Genomic DNA, 18,752 nt, shown 5'->3' with positions numbered 1-18,752 from the left:
ATTCACCATCAGATCACATAGCATGTCCATGGCTACAGCCTGCACCAAAAAAATCACGCACCCACTGTTGCCTGGGGCTGCAATGATGCAAAAACGTGGTTACAAAGCATGGATCCACATGGATTCTCAGGATCTTTGCATTGGGTCACCCGAAATTCACCATCAGATCACATAGCATGTCCATGGCTACAGCCTGCACCAAAAAAATCACGCACCCACTGTTGCCTGGGGCCACAATGGTGCAAAAACGTGGTTACAAAGCACAGATCCACAGGGATTCTCAGGATTTTTGCATTGGGCTACACCAAACTCACCATCAGATCACATGTCTGTGGCCACAGCATGAGGCACAAAAATGATACAACCACTGTTTCATTCAGAATTCCCCCCCCCTTGTTTTCCTCCTCTAAAAACGATGTGTGTGTTATGGTCAGGTGCGTGTTATAGAGCGAAAAATACGGTACATCATAATAACCAGCAAAACCAGAGCTAGAAACCGCATGGTCCACAAGGACTTGAACCAGGGGTGCCATCATCATGGAGAATAATAGAAAGCCAAACATGGTGAAAGTTATTGCTGCATTTTAGAAATATTTGGGAAATGAATAGCTATTTAAAAAGCAACTGCAATCCTAGGCTGCAGATGCGAAATAATTTAATAGATCCATTCTTGGCTGTGGCCAATTCTGTAACCCAGGTTTTTAGAAGGCAAACGACTGGCTTGAGTGTCTCCCAAGACAGGTGAATTTTATTTTTATGATTTTCATTTTTTAAAATTAATTTCCACAAAATTATAAACAAACAATTTAATTCTAGGTTTTTTCCCCCTGCCAGATAAATCTAGATGAAGCTGTCTGCCATTCTTTAAAACATTTTACATTGTCTATAACTGGGAGGGCTTGGAACAAAAAAAGCATCTTTGGCAGCACATTCATTTTAATCACTGAAATCCGGCCTATTAGTGACAATTTTAAATTTGACCATATCTCCAAATCTCTCTCAATTTCATTCCATAATTTCTCGTAGTTGTCTTTATATAAATTCAGATTTTTCCCAGAAAGATTCACCCCCAAGTATTTAGCCTTTTTCACAATATCTAGGCCAGTCTTTTCTTGCAGTGATTTTCTTTCATCATTATCCAGATTTTTCTCTAATACTTTGGTTTTGGTTTTGTTTAGTTTAAATCCTTCTACCTGTCCAAACTCTTGTATCAGCTCCAGTGCTTTAACTGCACTGGAGTCTGGGTCTTGTATTGTCAATACTAGATCCTCCGCAAAGGCTTTTAATTTATATTGTTTGGATCCTACTGTAATACCTTTAATTTGTTCATCCTTTCTAATAATACTTAGCAAGACCTCTAGAACTGAAATAAACAGCAGAGGGGAAAGTGGGCACCCTTGCTTGGTTCCCTTCTCAATTCTAATTTCCTCCGAAACCACATTATTTACAATAATTTTAGCTTTTTGTTCCTGATACCATTTTAAAAATCGCTTTAATACCATTTAAAAATCTTGGCCCACCCACATACTCTCATACTCTCAGAAAACTCCAAGATACATTGTCAAAGGCCTTCTCTGCATCAATAACCATTAACATTGCTTTACAACTCTTTCTTGCTTCCAGCTTTTCCAGGATATCCACCACATTTCTAATATTGTCTTTCATATGTCTTCCAGGCAGAAATCCTGCCTGGTCCTTGTGGATATACCTAGATAAAACCTTCTTTAGCCTGTTAGCCATTATATTTGCCAAAATTTTATAATCCACATTGAGTAGGGAGATTGGTCTATAGGTTTTAACATTGCATCTATCTTGACCCTGTTTAGGAATCAGACGGATATAAGCTTCCTTCCAGGTTTCAGGAGCTTTGCCCCCTCGTAAAATCAAATTAGATACTTCTACCAGGGGTTGAATAAGCCAATCTTTCAGTGTCTTGAAATATTTCGCTAATAGACCATCAGGTTCCGGTGTCTTGCCAAGTTTTTTGTTTTGTTTTTGCCAAAGAGATAAAAATGCAGCAAGCAAACAAATAAGTAAGTAAGTAAGTAAGTAAGTCCCTCCAAACTCCAAACTCAACCATTCTATGTAAAATTGATGATGTTGACCTCTATCTGTCAATTATTGGCAGGATTTTGTCAGACCCCCCAAACTACAAATTGTACCTTAGGAGAGATTCCACTGGTCTGTAACAGTGATGAATGCTGCTGTAAGAGTAAGAGATATCCCTGAGTTTGTGGTTACACTCAGGTGTGAATTTTTTATCCTGATTTCCTGATCTACACTCTACATCTACAGGAAGCAGAAGCAGGGCTTTTCTTGTGCTAATGGAAATTGTCACCGATCAGCTTATGAATCCAAATAGCTGTTAATACACTCAGGGCATATTAACTCTATATTTAGAAGAACAAAGTTGGATTCAGTTCTGATGCAGCACTTCTAGGTTCTGCATCTTCTTTTAAGCATTAGAGCCTCAAGGTTTTCATCTATCCACAGGGAATTTTGATACCACAGGTGTTCATATGGATGCCAACTTTGCAGGCTGCACTTCCCATGGGCAATAAAAACTGGTAGCTCTAACTACAAAATACAGAATACCAACAAAATTCGTAGCTAATGCTGCCTTTTAGGGACGCAGGTGGCGCTGTGGTCTCAACCACTGAGCCTAGGGCATGCAGATTGGAAGGTCGGAGGTTTGAATCCCTGCGATGGGGTGAGCTTCCGTTGCTCAGTCCCAGCTCTTGCCAACCTAGCATTTCAAAAGCACATCAGAGTGCAAGTAGATAAGTAGGTACCACTCCGGCAGGAAGGTAAATGGTGTTTCCGTGCACTGCTCTCGTTTTGCCAGAAGCAGCTTAGTCATGCTGGCCGCATGACCCAGAAAAACTGTTTACGGACAAACGTCGGTTCCCTTGGCCAGTAAAGGGAGATGAGCCCTGCACCCTCAGATTTCTTCGCGACTGGACTTAACTGCCGGACTTAACTTACCTTTACCTTTTAATGCTGCCTTTTAGAATTTTTTGAGAAATGAAATGAAAAGCAACTGCAATCTGTAAGTCCCAGTGAACTATTACTTTATTTTTTTCTTTTATGTTTGGAAAAAGAGATAAAAATACAGCAGATAAATAAATAAGGCCCCTCTAAATGTGACCATTACATGATGTTGACCAGAACTTTCCTCTCCATGCCTGTCCATCTAAATCAGTGGCCATCTCTCTGACCAGTTGATCTCCAGGTCACTTTTGGCTCTCCATCCAGCTGTACATTCACTGAACTTTATCCTGCTCTTCTTCCCAAAGGAGACTGGGGCACAAATATCTCTAATCACTTCATATAAAACTATTCATATAAAACTATTTTAATTATATTATTTATTTGACTTATATACCACTCTTTATCAAAATATCCCAGGGTAGTTCAAAAGATAAACACAGAAGATAAAAGCAGGGAAGTATAAGGAGAAAAATTGAAAAGAGATTTTTGTTTCTTGCCTTTTTTGATTATAAGTCTAAGATCAGGGGCTGTTTTCCCTTCTTTTAAAAAATGCTATCTGTAAGTCCCAGTGAAATGCTATATTTTTGGGGGGAAAGATAAAAATACAGCAGATAAATAAATAAGGTCCCTCTAAAAGTGACCATTCTATCAAAAAATGATGTTGACTAGAACTTCAGTCAAATCAGAACTTTCCTCTCCATGCCTGTCCATCTAAATCAGTGACCATCTTCCTGTCCAGGAGAAGGTGCAATATAAATATCAGAATAAAAGATAAAATAATAGTTAGGACCATCTTTCCTGCAAGATGCTGTGTCACTTTGAGGGTCCAACCTTTGCCATTACCTCCTACAGCAACGGAGTAGGGGGATCCTCAGGTCTCCCTGGGTCTTTGTGTGGTGGAGTCCTCAAAGTCAGTGACTGTCAGTGGCCCATCCTGACATCCAGGATGGGCCAGGGGATGTTGGCATTGATCTTTCAAATTCCTCTGAGAGCTCTTCTGGGGTGAGCCTGCATGTCCTCTTCCTTTCTGCTACAGATTCCTTAAATGTTCCATTGAGTCCTTCCAACACTAGTTTTATTATCCTCCCTCATCTCCTGAAGGTGAGCAACCTGACTCCAAGCTCATAAAAGTGCGATCGATTACAGATTTCCTTCTTTCTTTTATTCAGTATAATCATCAGTGTGTGATGAAATGGAGGGTCCTGCCAGAAGGGAATCACCAAACGCTGCCCATCTGGTCTAACTCTTCCGGCTTACTGTGGCTTCAACGCACAATGCTGTTCCCTTCAATGACATCAGTGAACAACCCACACCCATAGGTGTGAAAGCCTGATTGCTACGCTGATTCTTATAGTTCTTTGCTTGTGGAAGTGGGCCTGATCAATCAATTTGTGAAAGCAGACAATGAAATAAAGATCATCTAATTAAATGCAAACTAAACTGCAATTGCAAAATTGTATTTTTTCATTTTTTAAAAAAGCATCTCTGACTAAATATGACCCACCTCCAGTGGAAGCGTATCATATCTGCCCGAGATCCCTCTTGACTGAAGTTCTTATCCTCGGGTCCCAGGAGCAGATAACTGCAGTCATTGCTTTTCAAGCACCCAGGCAGAGCTTGGGTTTCACTGCCAAGTTGGTTATGTGAACACGGGTGGGATAGGCTGAACTCAACCAAGACTGGAGCCATAACCAAACTGGAGCTGATTTTTAAGGAGTTATTTCTTTGTAGGTGCCAATAGGTCATTGAGAGTGGTATTTAATGCTGCTGAATGCACATCAGGTTTATTGGTTTCCATGGGTGTACTCTGAAAAGGACTAAGAATTTTCTGAAGGGGGAGTTTCAGGAATCTCTGAATTAGAGAAGGAACTTAGGGAGGTGCTAGTGTAGCCTTATTGGAGTTCACCGTTTGGGTCTGCGTTGCTCCGGGACAGGAGGAAGGAAGTCAAAATGACACCGAGGTTGGTTCAAAGAAAGAGTTTATTCTGCTCTCCGGATAGCAGAGGCACCTGCGTGGTGAGTCCACAGCAAGTACAAAGAAATGACAGGTTTCATGCAGTTTATATATCCTCCAGGCACCCTCTCACTCCTCCCCTAGGAGCCCAACCACGTCAGCGTACGTACACAGGTTGACATCACATATGTTCCTGCTCTGGTACTCTCAACCATAAAGGGATCTTCCTTCCTGTACTTCTGACCATAAAAGGATATTCCTGTTCCTACTCCTATCTTGGAGCAAGAGGTCACTACTTCCGAGAACATGCTCTGGCATTAGTCCCAGACTTGGGTCTCTGCGTCATTTGTGGTCTGTTCTACTGGTAAAGTCAAGGCCAGCCTTGCCGTCAAACTGATAAGGGAGAGAGCTGTGTTATTGTTTTGCATTTGCTCAACAGCTAAAGTTTATGCATTTTAGCTAAGGAGAAATGGGGATTTTGGTGCAGTTTAAAAACTGCCTGCACAGTCAGTTTTGGGGTTTGGGAAACCCATTCCTTCACCAGGGAGTGTGGGATGGGGTGTAGGGAAGAAAATGAAGAGTCAGGAGGGCTATGGTTGCCTAATGATCAAGATCTCAGGTACAATCTTGATGTGGGTCTTTCATTCTTTTCATATATTAATTCATAACATAGCCAAGTATAATTGCAGATGTGAAGTTAAATAAAATACGAGCAGAAAAGGATATCTAAAGTTCAACACATAGGAACACATATCCATGCCACTTTTATTTATTTGTTTAGACAATTCTCTCTCAGCCTTCCTCCAAGGTACTCAACAGGATGTGCATCAATTTCTTTCATGAGCCCATGTGTCCCAATGGTGACTAAGGAACGAAGGGCACCAATACCACGCTGATGCCCTTTGTTCCTTAGTCACCACTACCTAAAAGGCCCTCTGCCTGCTTCCCTGTAACCTTGCCTCTCCCGATGAAGGAAACACAAGAAGGTCCTTGAAGCTGGACCTCTATGTCTGGGCTGAATGATGGGGGGTAGAGATGCTCGTTCAGGCATACATCCACAATGGGATCATTGACTGTTTAGGAAGACTCCAGGGAGGAGAAAGAAATCAGTAATGGAAAAGAGAAACAATGTTAGGAAACCAGGCTTGGGTAGTGGGCGCTGAAGGGAATTTTCCCCCCTTTATTTCCCCAAAAAAACCAGGTTGGGGAAACCGAACCAGGTCAAGGAACAGCGGGATGGCGGCGCTGTGCCTCCCTGCTGTCCCCCAAGCTTGTGGGGCTGGCCAATGTCTGCCCGGCACGCGGGGCGCTCTGCTTCAGGGTGCCTTACGTGCCGGGTGGCAGGCTGCTATCTGCACCGTGGGGAGCCCTGCGGGGAACTCCTGCAGGGCTCCCTACGCTGCGGATGTCTGCCTGGCGCGAGGGGCACTCTGCTTCAGTGCGCCCGGCGCTGCTGGAAGCAGCCTGCTATGCGCAGCCTAGACAGCCCTGCGGGAACTCCCACAGGGTTGCCTAGGCTGCGGCTGTGTTCCCTAAGCGCCGGGCGCACTGAAAGCAGAGCGCTCCGGGAAGCACGCTGGTATCCGCAGCCTAGACAGCCCTGCGGGAACTCCTGCAGGGCTGCCTAGGCTGCGGATGTCTTCCTGAAGCCTGCAGAGCGAGAGGGGTCAGTGCGCACCGACCGCTCTTGCACTCCAATCTTCAGCAAAAGCCTGCATTCGCCCCATAGGACACACCCAGATTTCCCCTTCATTCATTGAGGGGGGAAAGTGCGTCCTATAGGGCGAAAAATACGGTACATTCAGATCTCTTTAACTCAGGTAAATATGCTCTGAGTGTATTATCAGCCACTCTGATATATAAAGTGATTGATCGCTATTTCCTTTAGCAGGAGCAAAGCCCTTCTTCTGCTTACTCCAGTGAAGATGTAGAGTGTAGATCAGAAAATCAGAATGAAGAAAAAAGCACTAATTAAAAGCATTATTTATTCTGAAAAAACCATCTGAAAAAGCCACATTTCTCATGAAGAGACTCGAAGGCTCATCTACTCCAACCTCTGCAATGCAGGAATTTCAGCTGAAGCATCCATGACAGATGACCATCCAACCTCTGCTTATAAACCTCCAAGGAAGGAAAGTGCACAGACGCCCAGGAGAGATGCAAGCAGTGCAGGAAAGATGGACCTCCTAACGGACCACTCCACCAGACTGCCTCTTGGGGAGAGATAGTAAGTAGAGCTCATGGCATCTGCTTTTTCTGAAGGTCAAGCTAACTGAGGCACCTCCTGGCTCTGAACTGGGTCAGCTGGCCATGATTGTCGAGAAATTGGTAAGGAGTTCAGGTTTTTGTTTTCCTCTTCCCTTCCTGTCCTTTTCTGCTTGTGTGCCATTTTTGGCTTCTTGTTTTTTAAATTGTACATAAGCCACTCAGGGAACCTTTTGACTGAAAAGCAGAATACAGCTGATCAAAACAATTTAAACAATGTTTCTGCTAACAGTTATCTCCTTAATCTTCTTGGTGGTTTCTTTGTTTTTGTTAATTCTTATATTTCTTGTTCTTGCTTGTGTTTATAAACTTATGAATGATGGGATGAAGTCACTGATTTTTGTGGGTGTTTGTGTGGGAAGCCTATAATGGTATGGCAACTGCAGTCGAACTGAACAGTCCAACCCAAAGAAGTTGTATCAAACTGCATTACAGCCGAGCTCTTACCCGAAATTCCACTTCCTTTCTATCCAGGCTCCGTGAAGCTGGCAACAGCTTTTGTGAGATGACAGGAAATCTGTTAACTGATATGGAAAGAAAACAGCAGGAGAAAGGCTGTTCTGCAGGTAAATATTAGGAAGTTCTCCAAGATGAATAAATTGCATAGGATGAGTTAAGAGAGAAGAGTTTGGATGCTGAGAGTTGCATGAAATACCTGTTTGTAGCCTGGAGCACAGGACAGATTGTCAATATATGAGAAAGGTGATTGTGTGGGTAAATCTTAGGATGATGTGCAAGATAAATAAATGGCCTAGGATGATTTAAGAGAAAGGGGCCTGGAGGGTTCAGATGCTATGCTGACAGTTACCGGATTTGGCAGTGCAACACTATAAGTAGAGAGAACCTCCTTGTTCCATCCAAACTCCACTTCCTTCTGCCTTAGAGTGTCTTCCCTTTGGCAGAGATCTCACAGGAAACTGCTGCCATGAGGTTCCTCTACCTGAGCTTTGCTCTGGTCTTCATCCTCTTCCACGTTGTTGCAGGTAAGAGGGCACAGGGAGGGAGCATCTGCTGGAAATGCAGAAGGTCTCAGGTTCAGTCCCAGGTATTTCCCCTGCCGGAGACCCTGAGAAACTGCTGTAGGTGGAACAACAGTATGAATTGGCTGCTCCCTCTCCTATCTGGCTGCTTAAAAAGGGGTGGAGGAGGAGGAAAGTATTTAACAATATATTTAATATTGAAATTGAAATTGAATACATGGCTTTTGCAAAGCAGCAATGTTCAGGATGCAGAATGAGCAAGAAGGCAGGTTCCATGGTGGTCATTTATATTGCTGAGAGTTTAGAAGATTTAGTGTCCATGATCCCCAAGTCCTTTCTAATTCCAGAGGTCCTGGATCTATGAAGAGTAAATATCTGATGAAGGATTCCATTGTGGACTTAGCCCAGCAAGTTTCTTTGTTAAAGAATGCCCACAGTTGCCACCTCAGGACCCCATCAGTATACCCAATGAAGAGATGGTGCCCACTGGGCAAATGGGTGGGCCTTACCCTCTTCTCACCTGGCTGGTAGCTGAGAATGACTATAGCCAGCACATTTGGGTGTGAGCTGAGCAAAACACATTGGCAACACTACTGGGGAGAATCCAGAAAAAACCATTCTCAGAAATTCTCACAAATGGCAAGGTATTTCTGAAGTTCAGAACAGCTGTAATTCTGATTGGCAGATGTTGAAAGCAAAGGGGGAACCTTCAGTACAATGGAATGAAGGCTGACTCAGTCACCAGTTATGTGGGTCCAGTCGTGAACAACTCTGGGGTTGGGTGTTCAGCTTGCTTTACTGGCTGAGGGAGCCCTCTTCTGTCTGCAGACAGTTTTTCCAGGTCATGTGGCCACAGTGGCGTAGCGTGGGGGGTGCAGGGGGTGCCAGCCGCACCGGGCGCAACATTTTGGGGGGCGCACTCGCAGCTCTCTGCCCCTACCTGGTTCACACACTCTCTCTCACAGTGCTGGCTGTGCGAATCCGAGCTGCCAGGTCGCCGCCCACTGTGAGGAGCGGAGAGAGCGCGAGGGAGGGACTATCTGGGGGAGGGACAGTGCAGCAAGCTTCGGGCCACGCAGGGCTCTTCCGACGGCGCTGAGCCCTTCGCGGAGGCTGCGTCGCCCGTACTTCAGAAAGCGGTGCGTGAAGTTTCCCCGCAGCGGCCAGCCGGCCCCGGAGCACGTGCAGAGCGCCGATTCCCCCTGGGCGATCCCGGCCGGCAGTCCACTCGGCGACAGCGCCGGCGCCGCGCTCCTTCCTCCCCGCGAGCGCCCCGTCGAGGGAGGCTGGTCCTCCGAGCCAGGCACGGCCGAGCGCGCCTGCCCGCCTCCTCCCGGCCATCGGGGGAGGGACCCAGGACGGGGAGCCACCCCGGGCGGAGGCGGAGTCGCGCAGGGGAAAGGCCGCCCGTGCTCTCCGCGGCCCTCTGCACATGCTTGAGGGCGCCGCGGCCTCACTCCTCCAATGAAAACCAGATCCAGGGAAGGAAGCCCCACGCAGCTGAGAAAGAGGCTCCGCGAGCATGTGCAGAGCGCCCGCCTGCCCGCCGGGACTGCGAGAGAGAGCCAACGGGCAGCCGGGTGGGGCAAGAGTCGCCCGGGCTCCCCGCTTCCTTCTGGAGGGGAGATGGCGCTTGCCCAACCCAAAGCAAAGTGGAGAAAGAAAGTCTCTTCCCGGCTTCGTCCCCTTCCCAATATTCGATTTTTGAAACCTATGTCTAGGGCGGGTATAGCAGCGAAGAGCTTGGCCGCTCCTTCAAAGGGGCCCGAATCTGGAGACTGCAGGCGAAGCCTCCCCAATGCCCAAAGGGCGAGGCTGATTTTAGTACTATAAAAATCCAAGGCTCCTAGCCCACCCTCCGCTCTCCGTTTTTAATGGCCCGATGCCTGTAAGCCGCCCTTTAATGGACTTTGAAACCCTCAAAGGGGGCGAGGGAGCAATATTTCCAATCAATCAACAGCCCACCTGAGAAGGGGGGGGGATAATCTGCCTCCCTCCCGCGATGGGAGAACTGGCAAAGGCTCCTTCTGCTTTAACTGAATTAGATTATAAAGGGGGGGGGTGTTGTCCCTCGCAGAAGGCGGCCTTCCTCCTCTCGCTAAAACAAAGCCACGAGGTTCCAGATTGTCTGGATAGCCAACACTGCGATCCTAGAATATATGTCAGTGGCACAAGGTGATCCCACAATTGCAGAGGAGTGTCCCGGCTGGAGAGTGACAGACGCAAGTCTCGCGACCCTCAGGAAACAAATCAAGAGTCAATAAGAACCAGGGAAGCAGGGCAAGGAGTCTCCCTTAGGCGTAAAGAGAGGATTAGAATAAAAGCCTTTACAACAATGAAGGCTATGAATGAGGTGGGGCGAAACCCAAGGAAATGCTGATGGGCGACCTTGCCTAAGAACCTGAGCCTGGCCCCATCAGGGCTGGATGACCCTCAGGTGTTCTGTGTGGGAGCTGTTTTGGAAGACACTAAAATGCGTACATTAGATGCACTAGCACTGAGCTACAGCCCATGTCCAATTGGAGGATATAAATATAAATTCTGTAATTATAAATGAATGGATCTCCTTGTGCTTCCTCTTGGGTCGCAGAGCAGCTCACTTTCTGGTCAGTCATGTCTCCTGTCAATTGGGGACCTGCCATTTTGGATTTTACACCTCTGTGTATCAGAATGCCAATTCCAGCAGGAACAATTTGCAGCAAGGAAATAAAAAGGTAAAGGGACCCCTGACCATTAGGTCCAGTCGTGGCCAACTCTGGGGTTGCGGCGCTCATCTCGCTTTATTGGCCGAGGGAGCCGGCGTACAGCTTCCGGGTCATGTGGCCGCCATGACTAAGCTGCTAAGAGCAACGCATGGAAACGCCGTTTACCTTCCCGCCTATTTACCTATTTATCTACTTGCACTTGACGTGCTTTCAAACTGCTAGGTTGGCAGGAGCAGGGACCGAGCAACGGGAGCTCACCCTGTTGTGGGGATTCGAACCACTGACCTTCTGATCGGCAAGTCCTAGGCCCTGTGGTTTAAGCCACAGCACCACAAGGAAATAGTGAGCAAATAAAGGATTCTGCTCCCCCCCTATGCCTCTGCTCCCGACATCACCACCACTCCACGAAATGCAGCTTTCCTGATCTGGAGGGGTCTGTTGGGTGCCTGAGTCATATTTGCTGTCTGAAATAAAGCTTGTCTTCTGGTTCTTATAGCCTGCATTTTGCAAGGCCATTTGTGTTCATTCTTAATCAGATGCACAGGGACATAAACATGAAACAGTTTATTATTCTACCCAAATATCAGTAAGACGGGCCAAAAATAAGTTATAAATGGTGTCAAATGAGAACAATAATCAAACAAATCTCAAGGTGGCATGAATGCAACCAGTGGCGTAGCGTGGGGGGTGCAGGGGGGGCCGGCCGCAACATCTGGGGGTTAGGGTTAGGGGGTGCAAATCCACGGGTTAGGGGGCGCAAATCCACGGGTTAGGGGGCGCAAATCCACGGGTTAGGGGGCGCAAATTACTTGCCTTGCCCCGGGTGCTGACAACCCACGCTATGCCACTGTGTGGCCAGCATGACTAAGCTGCTTCTGGCAAAACCAGAGCAGCGCACGGAAACGCCATTTACCTTCCTGCTGCAGCAGTACCTATTTATAAACTTGATCTTTGACATGCTTTCAAACTGCTAGGTGGGCAGGAGCTGGGACCGAGCCACGGGAACTCAACCCATCGGGATTCGAACGACGACCTTCCGGATGGCAAGCCCGTGGCGACTGGTAAGATGCCCCCCAAATCAACCATTCTATGTAACATTGATGATGTTGACCAGAGCATCAGTCAAATCAGGACTTCCCATGCCTGACAATCCAAATCTGTAAAACTCCACCCTAAGCTCAAATGCAGAAGGTCTCAGGTTCAGTCCCAGGTATTTCCCCTCCCGGAGACCCTGAGAAACTGCTGTAGGTGGAACAACAGTATGAATTGGCTGCTCCCTATTCTAACTGGCTGCTTAAAAAGGGGTGGTGGAGGACGAAAGTATTTAACAATATATTTAATATTGAAATTGAAATTGAATACATGGCTTTTGCAAAAGCAGAAATGTTGAGGATACTGACTGAGCCACAAGGCAGGTTCCATGGTGGTCATTTATATTGCTGTGAGTTTAGAAGAGTTAGTGTGCATGATCCCCAAGTTCTTTCCAATTCCAGAGGTCCTGGATCTAGACAGAGTAAAAATCTGATGAAGGATTCCATTATGGACCTAACCCAGCAAGTTTCATAGCCAATGAAGAGATTGTTTCCCCTGGCCAAATGGGTGGGCCTTACCCCCTCCTCACCTGGCTGGTAGCTGAGAAAGACTATAGCCAGCACATTTGGGTGTGAGCTGAGCAAGAGACATTGGCAACCCTACTGGGGAAATTCCAGAAAATACCATTCTCAGAGAGGGCACAAATGACAATCTATTTCTGAAGCTCAGAACAGCTGTAATTCTGATTAGCAGATGTTGGAAGCAAAGGGGGACCTTCAGTATAATGAAATGAAGTCTGACATAGTTGCCAGTTATGTGGTTCTGTGGGTGCATTATCCGCTCATTTTCCACTCCTTGCATTAACAACCTGCAAGATATAGGCTTGTCGGCTGTGCAGAAAAGATCCCAGGAGCAGTAATAATCATCATCATAATTTTATGATGTATACGCCACCCAATTGGCTGGGTGCAGTTCAGTGTCAGAACCCTTACAAGGTTCAGGAATCAGCTGGAGTTTTTTTAGCGAAGGAGGACTGATCTGACCCTTGCTGATTGTGAGGCAGCAGAAGCCTGTAAAAGTTGGTCATCCCATTAAATATGCATGGTTCTAGACTGGGAAAAAGTGGTTGGAAACCCCTTTGCCCCCTTTAAAGAATTTATTTCCCTTCTCTTTCACACAGGGCAACTTTTCTGTGAAATATTTGGAGGATCTTGCCAATTCCCAGCAACTACAAACTGTACTTATGGGAAAATCTCATGGGCCTCCTGTGGCAACAATGGAATCTGCTGCAGGGGTAAGTGATATCCATTGAGTTCTTTTGTTTTGCAAAAGAGATAAAACTGCAGTAAATAAATATATATATAAACAAGATCTCTCCCAAATCAACCAATCTATGAAAAAATGGTTATGTTGACCAGAGCATCAGTCAAAACAGGATTTCCCATGCCTGACAATCCAAATCTGTAAAACTCTACCACGAGCTCACCAGCTGGCCTCGGGTAAGCCACACTCTCACTTTCAGCCTTGATCTCCCCATCGGTATCATGGGAAATAATAATACTGATTTGCTGTTACAGAAGGCTTTGGAAATTTATTTATGAATAGAATATATATCCCACCTTTTTCTCCATGGAGCTCAAGATGGCTTCTAATTTAATCCTCACATCAACCCTGCAAGGTAGACCAGGCTGAGAGTGAGTGACTGGACCAAGGCCACCCAAGGAGCTTCCTGCTGATTTGAAGGCTCTTCACCCATTTCCCAGTCCAGGACCTCAGCTCTCATACTTGAAAGTGCCATTCCAATGCTCAAAACAAAACAGACATCAAATTAATGTTTCTTTTTGCACAGGAAGTCCTCTCAAATAATGACAATTTACTTCTCTATCTTTTGCACAGACAACCATCTGGACGATGCACCCATCAAAAGAATCTTGAGGAAGTAAGTCATATCCATTGAGTTGGTTTCCCTCTTACTTGTGAATGCTTGCTCCTTTAAAATCCTGATTTCCTGATCTACACTCTACATCTTCACTGGAGGAAGCAGAAGCAGGGCTTTGCATGTGCTAAAGAAAATAGTTACCAATGAGTTTATGGATCAGAGTAGCTGATAATATACTCATATAATATTAACTCTGTTTCTTTAAGTAAAAGGTTGGATTCAGTTTTGATGCAACACTACTATATTTTTTTAAAATGATATTTATTAAAAGTTTAAAAATTACAGAAGGAAGAAAAGGAGAAAACAACAAAAGATTAACAAAACATACATTACATAAAATATAAAATAAAATATAAAAAATAAAAAGTAGATAAAAAAGAAAATAAAAATACAATAACAATAAAAAACACATCCAATATTCCATATCTTTATCTTTCATTTACCTGTTTCATCGACCTCCTCACACCTCCCTTTTTATATTCTAGTTTAGTTATTTGTTTCAGCAAATTCTTTCCATCTTTCTCAATTTTTATTGGATAATTTATCTTAACAGTCTAACCTATTAATTAACTCAGCAAATCCTTTCCTTCTTTCACTATATTCTGTCGTTCAATTTACCTTAATTTATTTTAACCTTATTTTACCATAGAATACCTTAAAACTTAATACTTGTTTATACATAACTCCTTATATCATTTCTACTAAAGCCAAATAGTTTCATTCCAACATTTTTCCTAATACTCATTAATTTTACCCTAATTCCCAAAATAAATTTTTAAAAGCTTTCTTCCAATCTTCATCCAACGTCTCATCTTCCTGGTCTCGGGTTATGTCAGCCCTTACTGTCTATTCCATCTAGTCCATCAACCTGGTAATCTTATGTCCGAGGCTCTTAAGTCTTTTCCATGTCCCTTCTGCAGATCTTCTTCTTGTTTATAACTGCACTTTGTCTTGTTTTTTCTTGATCTCTTTCTTAGTTTCTTTCCTTTCTCATTGAGGAGTAGGTCTCGGGGAAACTCCAACCCAAAAATATCTCCATCTCCCCTCAACAGATCAGCCCATTCCCCAGTCCCATTCCCCACAGTCAGCAGTGTAGTTCAGAAAATATTTAAAAGCATGTTTCAAAGTCCCTCCAAAATTAAGAGCCCCCACAACTCCAGACCCCCCCTGGCCCACTCCAGATTCAATCTTCAAAAACAGCGACTTATGCTCCTGCAGGACCTCGGGTCTCTCCATTTGTGTTACTTGAGGTTCAGCAGCAACCTCCTCCATTGTCTTCTTCATTTGCACTTGCCCTGTCAAAACAGGTTCCTGGTTTGGTTCCTGAGTGGTTTCTATGTAAATATTCACTGTTTGTGCAAAGTTTTCAACTGCAACAGTCATCAAATCCATCTTCTCATGCATCTGTTCCAACAAAGCGCTCGTCTTGCAAAAAGCAAGCACCAAAACTTCTTCTGAACACATTTTTATTCAAGGTCAGAGTCTGGTCCCACTATCCTAATCTCCACAGCTGTGAAATACCCAGATCGACTCCAGCAACAATTTAACAAGCTCCCTCTACAGGAGCAGGTCCAACAAAAGAAAATTACTTTCATTTTTCAAACTTTTTGTTTCTTTTAAATGCAAAAGGCAACATTGGAATCAATTTGTTTCTCTTCTTTAACTATCTGTCAAAAGACGTTCCATTCACAGTCAATGAACTTCCCTAGAAATTTCTATCTCTGACACCCCGTTCCCAGGTTTGAGACAGTGAAAATTTATCTTTCTTTACTCTCTCTCCTGCAGGCTTGAACAATCAAGCCTGCTTCCAAGAGGGGTTTTGGTGGTTAAAACTGAAGGAAATTTAGACCTTTATATACAACTTTCCAGACTTTAGCTTGCACGATTTTGCTTCAGTCTATTTACAAAAGCGGAAGGTGGACTTCCTGTTTAGAACCTTCCCGCTTCAGTGCCAAATTAAAATGTTTCTTAATCCAATTTTCCGTTCTACTCACGGGGACTTGTTTAGAGTCCAATTGTCCACAGGAAAAGGTCAGCGCTCTCCGGCAACGGCTGTGCGGCTTCACTCCGTAAAAGTAGTGGTCGATTCAAAACACCGCGCCGCTCACCTCACGTCGCTTCGGATCCCCGAAAAAGGGTTTCCCTGCCAGTAGGGGAGGCGCTCCTGGTGTCAGCCAAATCCCATGTTCCCAGGCTTCCTCCGCCTGGGATTTTTAATGGGTCTCCACCTTTGCCGCAGCAGCAAGACCCGATTTTCGCAGAGCGGGTTCCTCTCAATCAGAGGAACTCCGCCATTGCTGATGGCGCTAACCCGGAAGTCTTGATGCAGCACTACTAGGTTCTGCATTTTTTAAAAGCATTAGAGCCTCAAGGCTTTCATCTGTCCACAGGGAATTTTGAGACCGCGGATGTTCATATGGATGCAAACTGCAGGCTGCACGTCCCATGGGCAGTAAAAACTGGCGGCTCTGATCTAGCTGTACAAAATTTTAAGACAACACTCCGTAAGTGAGGATTAGCCCGCCGTCTGCTGCTGGTGAAAGAACGCAAATGTCACTTGGCAACAAAGAGTCCCATTTCATTCTGCACTTTTCAAATATTTATTAAAGATTTTATTAATACAATAAAAAAGAAAACAGAAAAAAACAAGAAAAGAAAAAGAAATACAGTTTTCATCTTATACAAAAAGCATACCACAACAAAGTCAACTAGATGGTAACCATATTTTCTTCGCTTTTTGGACTTCCTCACATCTCTCGTTCCTGCGTTCCTAATTTATAAAACTTTAACCAGCAATTTATCACCTTGTTTCAATTCTTATTTTGTAAATTTCCAATATTGTGTCCCTAACTTTAAATACTTTTATCTAGTTCTTAGGTACTTGAATTAGACATAATATTTATCCAAAATTTATCTTTCTCTTAAATTTCACTTGTTCTCATATTCTTTTCAACTAACTTAATGGTGCCATGTTATTTTCAATCTCGCATCCTTCTTAACACTCATACAATTTGCAATGTTTTTGTAAATAGTCCTTAAATTTCTTCCAGTCCTCTTCCACTGCTTCCTCTCCCAGGTCTCGGATTCTGCCAGTCATTTCTGCTAGTTCCATATAGTCTATCAGTTGCATCTGCCATTCTTCCAGCGTGGGCAAATCTTGGGTTTCCCAGTGTTTGGCGACAAGTATCCTTGCTGCTGTTGTTGCATACATAAAGAATGTTTGGTCCTTCTTTAACACCCTCTGGCCAACAATGCCCAGAAGGAAGGCCTCTGGTTTCTTAGGGAAGGTATACTTAAATACCTTTTTCAACTCATTATATATCATTTCCCAGAAAGCCTTAACCCTAGGGCAAGTCCACCAGAGGTGAAAGAACGTTCCTTCAGTTTCTTTACATTTCCAACATTTATTGTCAGACAGATGATATATTTTTGCAAGCTTGACTGGGGTCATGTACCACCTATATATCATTTTCATAATATTTTCTTTCAAGGCATTACATGCTGTGAATTTCATACCGGTGGTCCATAACCTTTCCCAGTCAGCAAACATGATATTATACCCAATGTCCTGTGCCCATTTTATCATAGCTGATTTAACCGTTTCATCTTGTGTATTCCATTTTAACAGCAAGTTGTACATTCTTGAGAGTACCTTAGTCTTAGGTTCTAACAGTTCTGTTTCCAACTTCGATTTTTCCACCTGGAATCCTATCTTTTTATCCAATTTAAAAACCTCTTTAATCTGAGCATAATGTAGCCAATCTCGCACTTTATCTTTTAGTTTCTCCAAACTCTGCAGCCTCCAATTATCTCCGTCTTTTTCTAGTATTTCCCAATATTTCGGCCATTTGGCCTCCATATTGGGTCTTTTCAGAGCCTTAGCTTCCATAGGTGACAACCACCTTGGGGTCTTGTTTTCTAGTAAGTCTTTATATTTTGTCCAGACGTTAAACACTGCTTTCCTAACAATATGGTTCTTGAAAGCCTTATGAATTTTAACCTTGTCGTACCACAAATATGCATGCCATCCGAAATCGTTAAATCCTTCCAAATCTAAAACATCAGTGTTTTCAAGAAGCAGCCAATCTTTCAACCAGCAGAAAGCTGCTGATTCATAATACAACCTTAAGTCTGGCAGGGCAAACCCCCCTCTTTCTTTAGCATCAGTTAATATTTTAAACTTAATTCTGGGCTTTTTGCCCTGCCAGACAAATTTGGAGATATCTCTTTGCCACCTCCCGAAACACTCCACTTTATCCACAATCTGTAAAGTCTGGAACAGAAATAGCATCTTTGGCAGTACATTCATCTTTATAGCAGCGATTCGGCCCAACAAGGAAAGTTTCAATCTGCACTTTTCAGACCTCACCTGAAGTACAAAAATACATCATAATAACCAGAGCTAGAAACCGCATAGTCCACAAGGACTTGAACCAGGGGTGCCATCATCATGGAGAATACTAGAAAGCCAAACATGGTGAAAGTTATTGCTACATTTTAGAAATATTTGGGAAATGAATAGCTATTTAAAAAGCAACTGCAATCCTAGGCTGCAGATGAGAAATAATTTAATAGATCCATTCTTGTCTGTGGCCAATTCTGAACCCAGGTTTTTAGAAGCCAAACGATTGGCTTGAGTGTCTCCCAAGACAGGTGAATTTTATTTTTATTTTTTTAATTTTTAAAAATTAATTTTCATAAAATTATAAACAGACAAACAAACAAACAAACATAAATCATAACCCTATTAAAATTACACTTAATAACATTGTTAAGTGACTTCCTCACTTCCCCTTGGTTGAATTTCCATGCATATCCTTTTAATGGCTTTCCTTGACTTAGTCTGTTAACTTGACTTAGTCTGTTAAACTCCTTATATCTTTTCA

At 43.9% G+C, this 18,752-nt stretch overlaps 1 protein-coding gene and 3 long non-coding RNA genes across 4 annotated transcripts in view; 3 read left to right on the top strand and 1 right to left on the bottom strand.

Annotated features, from left to right (window-relative positions):
- The window catches only part of LOC309366097, a 419,038-nt gene that overhangs the window by 348,296 nt on the left and 51,990 nt on the right, over positions 1 to 18,752 (bottom strand). The gene's annotated exons all lie outside the window — the stretch shown is intronic.
- The window catches only part of LOC309365822 (uncharacterized protein), a 137,949-nt gene that overhangs the window by 88,411 nt on the left and 30,786 nt on the right, over positions 1 to 18,752 (top strand). The window lies entirely within an intron of this gene.
- Positions 1 to 18,752, top strand: part of LOC309365943 — a 62,336-nt gene that overhangs the window by 13,693 nt on the left and 29,891 nt on the right. Inside the window, exon 4 of the long non-coding RNA XR_014166312.1 lies at positions 18,229 to 18,254. This is a non-coding gene — a long non-coding RNA (uncharacterized lncRNA). The remainder of the gene's footprint in view (positions 1 to 18,228; positions 18,255 to 18,752) is intronic.
- Positions 6,824 to 13,243, top strand: LOC309366013. Its single transcript, XR_014166397.1, has 3 exons — positions 6,824 to 7,172; positions 8,094 to 8,193; positions 13,108 to 13,243. It is a non-coding gene; the product is annotated as an uncharacterized lncRNA (long non-coding RNA).

This window comes from Podarcis melisellensis (genome assembly GCF_964234715.1).
Source record: "Podarcis melisellensis genome assembly, chromosome: 3".
Lineage (NCBI taxonomy): Eukaryota > Metazoa > Chordata > Lepidosauria > Squamata > Lacertidae > Podarcis > Podarcis melisellensis.
This window is presented reverse-complemented; position numbering and strand designations above follow the sequence as displayed.